The 11073-nt window shown below is 45.3% G+C and overlaps 1 protein-coding gene across 2 annotated transcripts in view; it reads right to left on the bottom strand.

Annotated features, from left to right (window-relative positions):
• BICRAL (BICRA like chromatin remodeling complex associated protein) overlaps positions 1 to 7501 on the bottom strand; it is a 78737-nt gene extending 71236 nt beyond the window's left edge. For both annotated transcript variants that reach the window (XM_025269803.3, XM_025269792.3), the window contains exon 1: positions 7015 to 7501. The gene's annotated coding sequence lies outside the window, so the exon portion shown is untranslated. The remainder of the gene's footprint in view (positions 1 to 7014) is intronic.
• Positions 7502 to 11073: the final 3572 nt, after the last annotated feature.

The raw sequence follows: 11073 nt of genomic DNA on the forward strand, positions 1-11073 counted from the left end.
TTGTATTGGGTTGGCCAAAAAGAACATTCTGTATATGTTCTTCAATAAAACGTGTTTGTTTTTTTTTTACTTAAAACCAAACGAACTTTTGGGCCAACCCAATAAAACTATTGTCACTATCCAGCTCCAGAACTTTTTCATTATCCCCAGCTGAAATTCTCTACCATTACGTCCCTTTTTATTAACCAAGTTATTCTCAAGGTTAAATTCTTGGCCCCCACCCTCATTATCCTGGTTCATCACTGTTACCCCCTTGCAACCACCCTCGAGTCCCTGGCGTGTCTCTTCCTATCACATCTGGGGGGCAAAAATGCCAATCTTGGTTGAACTGATCACCTGGCTGCTTTTACTTCGCTTGTAATAAACGGTAGTGGTTAGTTGGTGGCAGAAAATCACACAACTGGACTGATTGGTTCCACCTTCATGCAGACCCCCACCCTCCAACACGCACCCAGGCCTTCAGCAATGCCCAGCCACCCTATCGAGTATCCCAATGAGTTCACTGCCCTGCTGTCCAAAGCAAGGTGTCCTCCTTATCTCACACCATCCACACCCCTTTCTCCTTTAAGGTGCTGGCCCTGCCTCAGACTCCACTGAGAAAACAGAAACCATGAGAACAAAAAGCCCCGTATTCTACCTCCAATTCCTAAACCTCTCTGCCTTCTCTCCTGCTACACTGCAAGTCATCCTGCTCCCACCAAAGGCAAACCCTCTTGTATTCTGACTCTTCTCCTACTGAAGAATTTTGTTCCTTTGGCAGGAATTCCCTGGTGATCCAGTGGTTAGGCCACGGTGCTTTCACTACCTTGGCCTAGATGCCTAGTTGGCCCAATTCCTAGTTGGGAAACGAAGATCCTGAAAGCAAAGCAAAGGAGAGAGACATAAAGAGAAAGAAAGAATTCTGCTCTGTTGGTAGTCTTCTCTCTCTTCTGCATTAGTCTCTCCCTATCAGACAGTCTCGCTAGCTAATTGAAAATGCTCTTCTATTTCCCATCAGTTTAAAAAATGTGCTTCCTTGACCCCACCTCTCTCTCTCCCCAACCACTGCTGTGCCATTTCTGTCCTTGCTTTATGGCAAAATTTTCCCAACAAGCGAGTCACATTGGCTTCACTCCCATTCTCAGTTCAGTTCAGTTGCTCAGTCGTGTCTGACTCTTTGCAATCCCATGGACTGCAGCACACCAAGTCTCCCTGTCCATCACCAACTCCTGGAGTTTACTCACTCATGTCCATTGAGTCGGTGATGCCATCCAACCATCTCATCCTCTGTCGTTCCCTTCTCCTCCCGCCTTCAATCTTTCCCAGCATCAGGGTCTCTTCAAACAAGTCAGTTCTTCACATCAGATGGCTAAAGTATTAGAGTTTCAGCTTCAGCATCAGTCCTTCCAATGAATATTCAGGACTGATTTCCTTTAGGATGGACTGGTTGGATCTCTTTGCTGTCCAAGGGACTCTCAAGAGTCTTCTCAAACACCACAGTTCAAAAGCATCAATTCTTTGGCGCTCAGCTTTTATAAAGTCCAACTCTCACATCCATACATGACTACTGAAAAAACCAAGCTTTGACTAGACGGACCTTTGTTGGCAAAGTAATGTCTCTACTTTTTAATATGCTGTCTAGATTGGTCACAACTTTTCTTCCAAGGAACAAGCGTCTTTTAATTTCATGGCTGCAGCCACCATCTGCAGTGATTTTGGAGCCCCCCAAAATAGTCTGTCACTGTTTCCATTGTTTCCCCATCCATTTACCACTAAGTGATGGGACCTGATGCCATGATCTTAGTTTTCTGAATGTTAATTTTAAGCCAACTTTTTCACTCTCCTCTTTCACTCTCATCATTCTCTCAGTGCATTCCAATTTGGCCTCCATTCCACGGGCCACTAACACTACTTGTCAAGACCGCCAAATCCAAGTGGAATTTTTCTCTCCTCAGGGTTTAACTTCTCAGTAGTATTTGGCACAGCAGACCACTCCCTTTTCTTGAAACAGATAAAATCACTCTCCTGCTTTAGTGCAGAGCCTTCTTGGTCTCCTTTGCGCCCCCTTCACTCACAGGAGAGTTTCAGGCTTGATCGTAAGTCTTCTATGCTCACAGATGATCTCAACCAGTTCCATGACATACCATCTCTATGCTGGTGACTCTCAAAATTTATGTCCACTACCCTCAGCTCAACTTGAACACTCACCGCCTGCTTGACTTTCCACTTAGGTTTTTCAAACACTTGTGAGACATCCAACGGGTTCCACAGAGAACTCTAGTTACCCACCCCCCGTGCCCCAGTCTTCTCTACAAGCAACTGGCACCACCAGCCACCAAGCCGTAAGCCAGGAATCTGAAGGAATCCTTTGATTCCTTCTCCTGCTTCTCCACCGACAACCCATGAAGCAAATACTCCTGATTCAACCTCCAAAATATCTCTGAAACGCATCATCTACTCTGCTCCATCTCCATTGCACTCGCCTAAGATACTATCAAACTTCAGCTGACCATTGCAGTAGTTCCCCAACTGCCCTCTCTGCTTCCTCTCTTGTTCCACAGAGCAGCCAGTGATGTTAAAAAACAAAAACATATCACTCCCCTAATTAAAGCCCTACAATAGCTTCTCCTTTTCATAAAATAAAATCCCCAAGCCCCTGTATGTCTTAAGAGGCCCTGCACAACTTCTCTAACCCCATTTCACTGCATTCTCCTCCTGCTTCTTTCTGTTCTAACATCCCTGCCCTTCCAGACCTTTCAGGGCTTTGTACTTGTTCCCAGGCCAGGAATGTCTCCCCAGCTTTTCACAAGGCTAACACAAGTTCATGTGTCAAGTCTCAGCTCAAATGTCACCTTTTCACAGGGACACTCCTTGACTCTAACTAGCCAAAACAATACACTCTTTTCCCCATAACACACTCTTTTGACCCACAAGCTTAACTTCTTTTAAGTTTTTTCTTCATCTTTAATTTCCCTGATTATTTCTGTTTCCTTATTTCCTGTTTTTCACACTATACTACAAATTTCTTGAGGGCAGAGATCTTGTCTGTCTTGAATTCTACTGAAGGCTACTTTAAAATAAAGAAGCTTCTCTTTCCCTCTGAACAGGCTGATTTTTAGATCCACGCGCCACACGCCCCCTTTCAAGCTTTACTGGATTTTAGTCAAAGAAAATAATTGCTGTGGCATTTACGCCATGAAAAACAAGCGGAGAAAAACCACATCGGACAGTCAAATACTAGAACTCCACCCACTCACTGGACTAGACAACGGACTGCACACAGGTATCTGCAGCGGCCCCTTACAAAGCTGTTCAAAATATAGCACAGAGGAACATGGATATAGGCAAAAATAATATAACTCTGACACCTGCATCAAAGGTTTCAACCATTTCCCCTAGCAATCACTAAACACAACAGTTATTTCAGAAGAAAGAAAAGCACAAAATAACTCAAATATGTGATCTTTGCTCCAGAGAAGTTAATGATTTCCTCACTGACTTGGTTCTCTCATTTTGGTCTGGCTGGCTATTCATTATCTGCTCTGGATGTTTCTTCTTGACCTTCTGTGTCTTTAATGCATATTCCATTCCTACCAAGTCTCGTGTTTAGAATAAGTTCCCCATCCTACTTCCCAAAATGCAAGAAATATCTTCTCAATTTAAAATTCAGAAAAGAACTCGTTCTTTCAAGGATTTATCTCTAGGTTTTGATTTCAGTATATCTTCTACCCCACTTCTAACTTCTGTATTTCCTAGATTCAATTCTATTTTTGTTCCAGAGCTATCTTGACTAAACTAGATGGCCTGGCTAGACCTGAAGCCAGTATGTTATATAACTTCTCAGTAGAATGAAACTATATATATATATATATATATATATATATTTTTTTTTTTTTTTAAATGTACTACGATTTAAAAGTCTTGGGATACCTAGGATTTCTGTAAGAAAATCGTTTCAACATTTTGATAAATGGCAGAGGAGAAAAAAATAACGTAAGCAATAAAATTGTGCTGAAACTCAAAATGATATGAACCTCAAGTCTCATCAGTTCAGTTCAGTCGCTCAGTCGTGTCCGACTCTTTGCGACCCCATGAATTGCAGCACGTGCTCCAATTCAAAAGATAGCCAGCAGCACAGAGCATAGTTTAATACAGGGATGTTCTGAATACGTCTCTGGGTCACAATGAAGTCACCTGGAGAGCCTGGAATAACAGAGTCCAGGCGACCCTACATGAGCAACAATTTCAAAATTCTTGGAGGGAGTCACGAGCATCAAGAAATTCAAAGTCAGAAACTTAAAACTGAGACTGTCCAATACATCAGACCTTTTGAAAAACCCCAACTGTCCCTAACAAATAATGGATATTACAAATCCGTATTTTAAAAACATCTTACCAGTTGATTCTAATGCTCTGATTTGGAAATTAGATACAGAGCCAAGAACAGGGCTTCTGGGACCCACTGTCAATTCTATCACTTAAAACTTTGAGACTTTGAACAATTCAACTATCTTGGCAAACATTGTAAGTTCCTTCCCTGGCAAGTAGAGAATAAAAACCAATACTGCAGGGCTGATATGATAAATAGGAATTAAAAAACACCAAGCACTGTTCCTGGCATACAACAATCTTAAAAGGCCTAAAGACATCCACCACAGCCAAGGACATACCTAATGGTGCACCTAAGTTACTTTTATCCACTAGAAATTAACTATTTACTTTCCATCTAGACGCCTAGAAAGATCAGAGCTTTACAGACTCCTCCTCCCAATAATCTTTTCAGTAACAAAGTTAAAACCCACACACCCATTGTTATACTGCTACTACAAGACAGCTGAGTATTTTTATGAATGCTTCTAGGAAACATTTTAAATAAAAAGTGGGGGAACTGATAAGTCTTATACTGATTAGAAAGAGATGAACCAAAACAGCCCCCCGCCTTTTTTTTTTTTTTGAAAGGAAAAAGTCTCCGGGGTGTTTCAAAGCGAGTTTAATTTTTCACATCAGAGGTCTAAGAAACTATTGTAATTTACTACCATTTATAATAGGAATATGAAAGCCAAAAAGAAGTTTCAAATCACTGGAACCCATTACCTTCCCACAAATGTGACCACCAGAGAAAAGGTTGTCCAGGGTTGTGAAAACACAACCAAGAAAACTAGTAGGGGACCCATACAGAATCACGATAGTGGAAGGCAGACACTGTCCTCGACTTTTTTTCTGCAATTCTGCAACTGGGTTTGACTCTCTCAAAATGAAGTGGAAGAGGGCGAAGGGAAAGCCTCCATGATCTGCCCCCAGCCAGGCCAGGGAAAGCAAAGTCTTGCAGGTTCGAGCCCTAGGAAGACACGGGGAAGCCTTCATCTCCAGTCTTGACTGGGGGTGGGGGTGGGATGCGGGTTTAGGAAGAGACCCCTCGGCTGCAAGGCCCGACTCTTTTCCCTCAAAGGCAAGTGGTAAAAGGAACAAGACGCCGCGGTCCCCAACCCCTTCCCGCTCAGAGCCGGCGGCCTACTCTTTTGGGTCTGGGGGCACCGGGAGGGACCAGGCTACTCCACAGACTTCCGCTTGCGGAGCGTGGCCCCCACGTCCCGGACCTCCCGGCGCTCGGGCCGGCGAACCGTCCAAGAAGGGCGCTGCCCGTGCCGCCGGGGAAGATGGCGCCCGCAGAGCAACTGCGCCACCAGCACTGGCGAAGGGCCAGGCCCAGCGCCATCTTAGCGCCTTCCAACAGCCCCCCCAACCCCGCCCCGCACAACCCCCGCAAGAGCCTGCGTCCTGGCCGGTCGCGGGGCGCGAACCGCGTTGGGCCCGCGCACTCGCAGCCAAAAGAGAGTGCCACCGAGCCTCTCGTCTCTTCGGACCGGCCGCGCGGGGCCCGCAGGAAGAGCCCGGCTGAGCCGCCGGTCCTCCGCGCGGCGCAAGGGCTCGTCCGGGCCCGGCCGCGGGTCGTCGGCGGTGCTTCGGGCCCAGGCGGCGAGGCGACCGGGGAAGGGCCAGGCCGGCCGGCCCCGGCGCGCGCGCCGGGAACCAGGCCGGAGCGGCCGGCCGGCCCCGCGCTCTCCCCGCCGCGGCCGGCGGCACAAGCGCCGGGAAGGAGGAAGCCAGGATGAAAAATAAACCCCGTCCCCGCCGCCTCCCTCCCACCCGCTCCCTCCCCCTCTTGAGACGCGGGGTCCATTTTGCCGAGAAGAAAGAAAATGCGATTCACACCCAAGAGCTTCGGAGAGAGAAAAGAAACGAGGCGGGGGGAACCGAGGGGAGGAGATTGGAAAAGCTTATTTTTCTTCCTCGCCCGCCGTCACTCCTGGCCCTCCCTGCCCCCTGCTCGCGGCCCCGCCGCGCCCGTCCTCCCCTTGCCGAGCCCCGCTCCCTCCTTCCCGGCTCCCGGCGGCTCCGGGGGGGCGGAAAACACACTCGCCCTCGCGCACACAACTAATTTTAAACCGGCTCAATCAATGAGTCATTAAAAGGCTTCCCTCCCCTCTCCTCCCCACCACCAACCGCCACGCCACCCCCCTTCCCAGGCTTCTCCCTCTCCCCGCTCCAGAAATTTGCATCCGCGAAAAGAAAAAAAAAAGGCGCCAGGGCCCCCACCCCGCAGAGGAGCCCCCAGCCCGGCCCCGCCGCCCCCTGCCCGCCTGCGCCCCCGCCCGCGACACTGAACTTGGTCTTCCCGGGGCCCGGGCATCGCTGGGAAAGGCATAAACACTCGATTCCCCTTTTCTCCGTGTCCATTAAACATCCACCCACCACCACCATCACCCACCCACAAACCCACCCCCCCCCAAAAAAAAAAAACACAGCCTTAGCCAATAGCTCTCTGGGCTGAAACCTAATATCCTGGTTTTGGCAACTCGGTGTTTAATTTGCTCCTCTTTCTTTTCTGTCTGTCTGGAGATAGATCTCCAGCCCCCCCGCCCTCGCTTTTCCCCTCCCCGAAGGAAAGAGGCAGAGGAAGGAGGTTGTGTGTGTTTTTTTTTTCTCCTTGAAATTTTTATCACAAAATTATAATACACTCAAAGGGAAACTCACCGTCATGAAAAAGCAGTGCCTTGTCAACGGGGTTTCTGCGCCATCGCACCAGGGGCGGCGGCGGCGGCGGCGGCGGGCGCGGGGCGCGGGGCGCGGGCGCGGGAGCTCCCGGCCGAGCGGCGCCGGCCACACGCGCTCCGCTCTCTCTCTCGCTCACCCCCGCGCCGGGCGGCGGGCGCCCGCTCCCCGCGCCCGCCCGGCCTTCATGCTCTGCGCCCGGGCAAACCGCTCGCCTGCTCGTCTACCTCCAAACTTCGGTTCTCGCCTAGCAAAAAATGCGGAGATTAGGATTTTTTTAATTAAAAAAAATTTTTTTTTTTTTTTTTTTAGAAAAATCAAACTCCAAAGCTGATAATTCCTGCTTCCTTTGGGATTCTTTTTAACCTCAAGAAACGTAGTGGTTTATTCAAGAAACAGGGTTTTTGGTTTTTTTTTAAAGATCTACGAGATGCGTGCTGTTCTCAGCAGGCGCCCTGCACACACACACACACACACACACACACACACACACACACGCCAGTTTTAGTTGGGGGGGGCGGGCACACACACACACACACACACACACACACACACACGCCAGTTTTAGTTGGGGGGGGCGGGGGGAGCGCCAGGAAGTGGGGGTAGTTTAAAAACAAAAAACACAATATTTGTTTAAACTCTAATTAGAATATGTCCCAATAAATCCTTTTTTGCTTATGCTTTAAAAAAACAAAAGCGAAAACATCACTTTTAACTTATTTGGTAATTCATTCCAACTTTTATTTCTACTAAGCTTTCCTTTGCAACACCCTCTTTCCATTCCGAAGTGTAGTGAAACCTTATCTGTAAACCTGTATGTCAACATTAAAAAAAAAAAACACACAACACTTTAGCAGCCAAGAGGAAGGTGAGGAGGGAAGTAAGTCACTCTTAAAACATCCAGTTCCCAGTGCTTACTCTTTATGCAGATATCTGTATCATCACATTTGTGGAATTTTCACGATGTGGTACCCAGTCTTAAAGAGAGCTACCCAAATATCCATTGAAATAGAATAGGTTAAAAAAAGAGAAAGAGAGCTACCTAGCCTTTTAACACTCTGTAGTCCAAGTATAATTACCACCCATATTTAATCTCAAATTGAGACGTCTCCATAAACCATCCAGCATCCAGAGCACTTAAAGAAATGTTAATTATGACAGTGTGGATTGGGAGTAGGTGTCTGTGGTTTAATTACATTTACTTTTCCTGTAAATGCCCACAAAAATAAAGTTGGGGGTTTGTTGTCTTTTATTTTAAATAAATATCAAAGTAAAAGATGGATTGTACAAATATGTGATTCAGAGTTTTAAAAATACATATGTAGGCCCCAGAAATACTTTAAAATTATTTTAGTTTATAATACATATAGCAATGGGGTTCTGCTGATAGAAAGCTCAAACCCATATCCCCCAGATACTGAGTTCTAAAATTATCCTTAGATTTAAATTATTTAAGTGAAATTGGTTAGTTTCTAATACAAATCCCCTGAGCATTAAAAAACATAATGGTAGCATACCACATTTGCTTTTATAAGGATACTGTAACTATGCTGTTTTATTGTACAAAATAAATATGTCAAGGTTGGTATACAATGTTGTCATATTCAAGATAGATCTCTTAAAAAACAAACCATATCTTGTTCAAGTAACTGCCACTCTGTCACTCACAATGTGTGCTTTGTATTTAGACCCGCCTTAACAAATACAGTCAGTGATTTAGTATCACATAGTATCATGGAGGTGTTTTCTCAGAAGATATGTGTTGTGTTCACATTCAGCCAAGGTCTTCCTGGAACTGAAGTCTTTGCATAAATTAGCATTATTTCTCTACACTTGACAGTTGGACCAACCAGTTTTCTAATTGGCTCGGGAAATTTTAAAACCTGTTTTAAAGTGCCTTTGGATTGGCTAGAGTTTAATTATAATACACATTTTGAAGAATTACATTTCAAAGGAGTCCATGGATTATTCATTGCAATTAGGGCCCACCAAGCAAGTTTTACAGCTGTTGCTTCACAGCTCCAATGAAATATTAATGGATTTCAGAAAGCTGATCTCCCTACTAGGCCAAAACTCCTAAAAAAATACAAATCTGACTTTAAAATCACTTAACAAAGAGGTGAGGTCCAGAAGAGGGTAGGGCACTGCGGGGTTTCTCACAAATGCCCAAATACCAGAGCTGACATTTATTAAGGGCCTACTAAGTCCTGCCAGGCATTATTCTAGATACTTTATTCTTATAGTATGTATTATTGCCTGAACCTTCACACAAACCCACAGAATAATGTTTAATTATCCAGATTTTCACTGATGAGTCTCCCAATGCTTCTCATCATTTGCCTGAGGTCATCAGTCTAAGAAGAGCTGGGGGGAACCCAGGCCTGGTTGACTCCTCAACACACCCTCTCTTCAAGTCCCAAAAAGGATCCTGGGAACAAGCAGTCTGTGCTATTTCAATAAAAACCAAGTTCAGTGGTAGTTAGGGGGACCATCCTCTCTCATTGGCAGAGGGGTTCATAGGCAGAAGGGGCCATCCTTTCTCATTGGGGAAGATTTACTTTGCCAGTTGTCAAGGATAATTTAGAATATTTGGGCGGGTAGAGCTGGGTCACAAAATACTGGGACAGCAGTGGGGAGAATCTCAGACTCACCAGGTGTAACACAAATTGGTATCATTTAATAATAAAACTCTTGCCTAGAAAATCCCATGGATGGAGGAGCCTGGTAGGCTGCCGTCCATGGGGTTGCTAAGAGTCAGACATGACTGAGTGACTTCACTCTCACTTTTCACTTGCAAGCATTGGAGAAGGAAATGGCAACCCACTCCAGTGTTCTTGCCTGGAGAATCCCGGGGATTGGGGAGCCTGGTGGGCTGCCGTCTCTGGGGTTGCACAGAGTCGGACACGACTGGAGCAACTTAGCAGCAGCAGCAGCAGCAAAAATAAAACAAAAACAACTTCTTAAAATTTCCCACATGCAAATAAAAAAAAGTAACATTTAAAATAAGGGATATGCCTTTGTACATAAAATTTTAAGTGATGGTTTATATAGACAGGATTTTGGTATCTGAATATAAGATTAGAAAACTTTTAAAAAGGAAAGTTCTTTAAATGGCTTGATCATATGCAAAAAACTTTAATCGTGTACAGTTATGTACAAGCTCCCTCCTATGATGCTTGTCTGTATATGTGACCTAGTAAGAAGGGCAACTGGACACAGGTGGGAAAAAAAGATAAAATTGAAATGCTCTAGCATGGGCTTGTACCTCTAAATAAACAGGTTCAATACCAACATAACAAGTAAAAGTGAAAATGTTGCTGTTTTTTGCATCCTTCCTCCACGTGTTCCCCTCAGTTGGTTAGCCGTTCTCAGAGCGGGGAGAATGCAAATACTGGAGATTAAGTGGTGATATGCATGACCAGATGTGTCCAGATCATAGAACTCCGAGATACATCCAATGAATGTTTGTGATATAAAAAACTTATAAGCTCTCAGTGTGCATAAATAAGCTTGGTACTTTTATTTGACCCTCTTGAAGTGCTTATAATCTGAGGCTTAAGTGCACTGGCTGTGCTCTGAGAGTGCCCGGGGTTCAAATGCCATCTCTGTTACACACCAGGTGTGTGGCTCTGGGCAAGTCACTTCACCCTTCAGAGCTTCAACTTCCTCATCTATAAAACAGGGATAATTATAGTACTCATGTCTGAGAGTTATTTTAAGGATTCAGGAACTAGTGCATGTAAAATGTTTAGCGTGGTGCCTGAAACATAATGAGAGGTCAGTATGCTCAGCTAATATTCCATCACCTCGTTTTAGTTATGTGTCAGGTTAAGTCATGTGAAACCTTCCCGTGTAAATTTCCAATGGCAATCTCACATGATTCCACCAAACGTATCTCTCTTATGTTCTGTCCAGGATAAGGAGCTCCTCAAAGGCTTTTTATTTTCTAAGGGCCTAGCAGAGGACTTTGTGTATACTAAGCTCGCAACCAGTACTTGTGGGATAAAAGAAAAACAACCCAATCCACAAGATGTATAAGAA

This window comes from Bubalus bubalis, chromosome 2 (assembly GCF_019923935.1).
Source record: "Bubalus bubalis isolate 160015118507 breed Murrah chromosome 2, NDDB_SH_1, whole genome shotgun sequence".
NCBI classification, from domain to species: domain Eukaryota; kingdom Metazoa; phylum Chordata; class Mammalia; order Artiodactyla; family Bovidae; genus Bubalus; species Bubalus bubalis.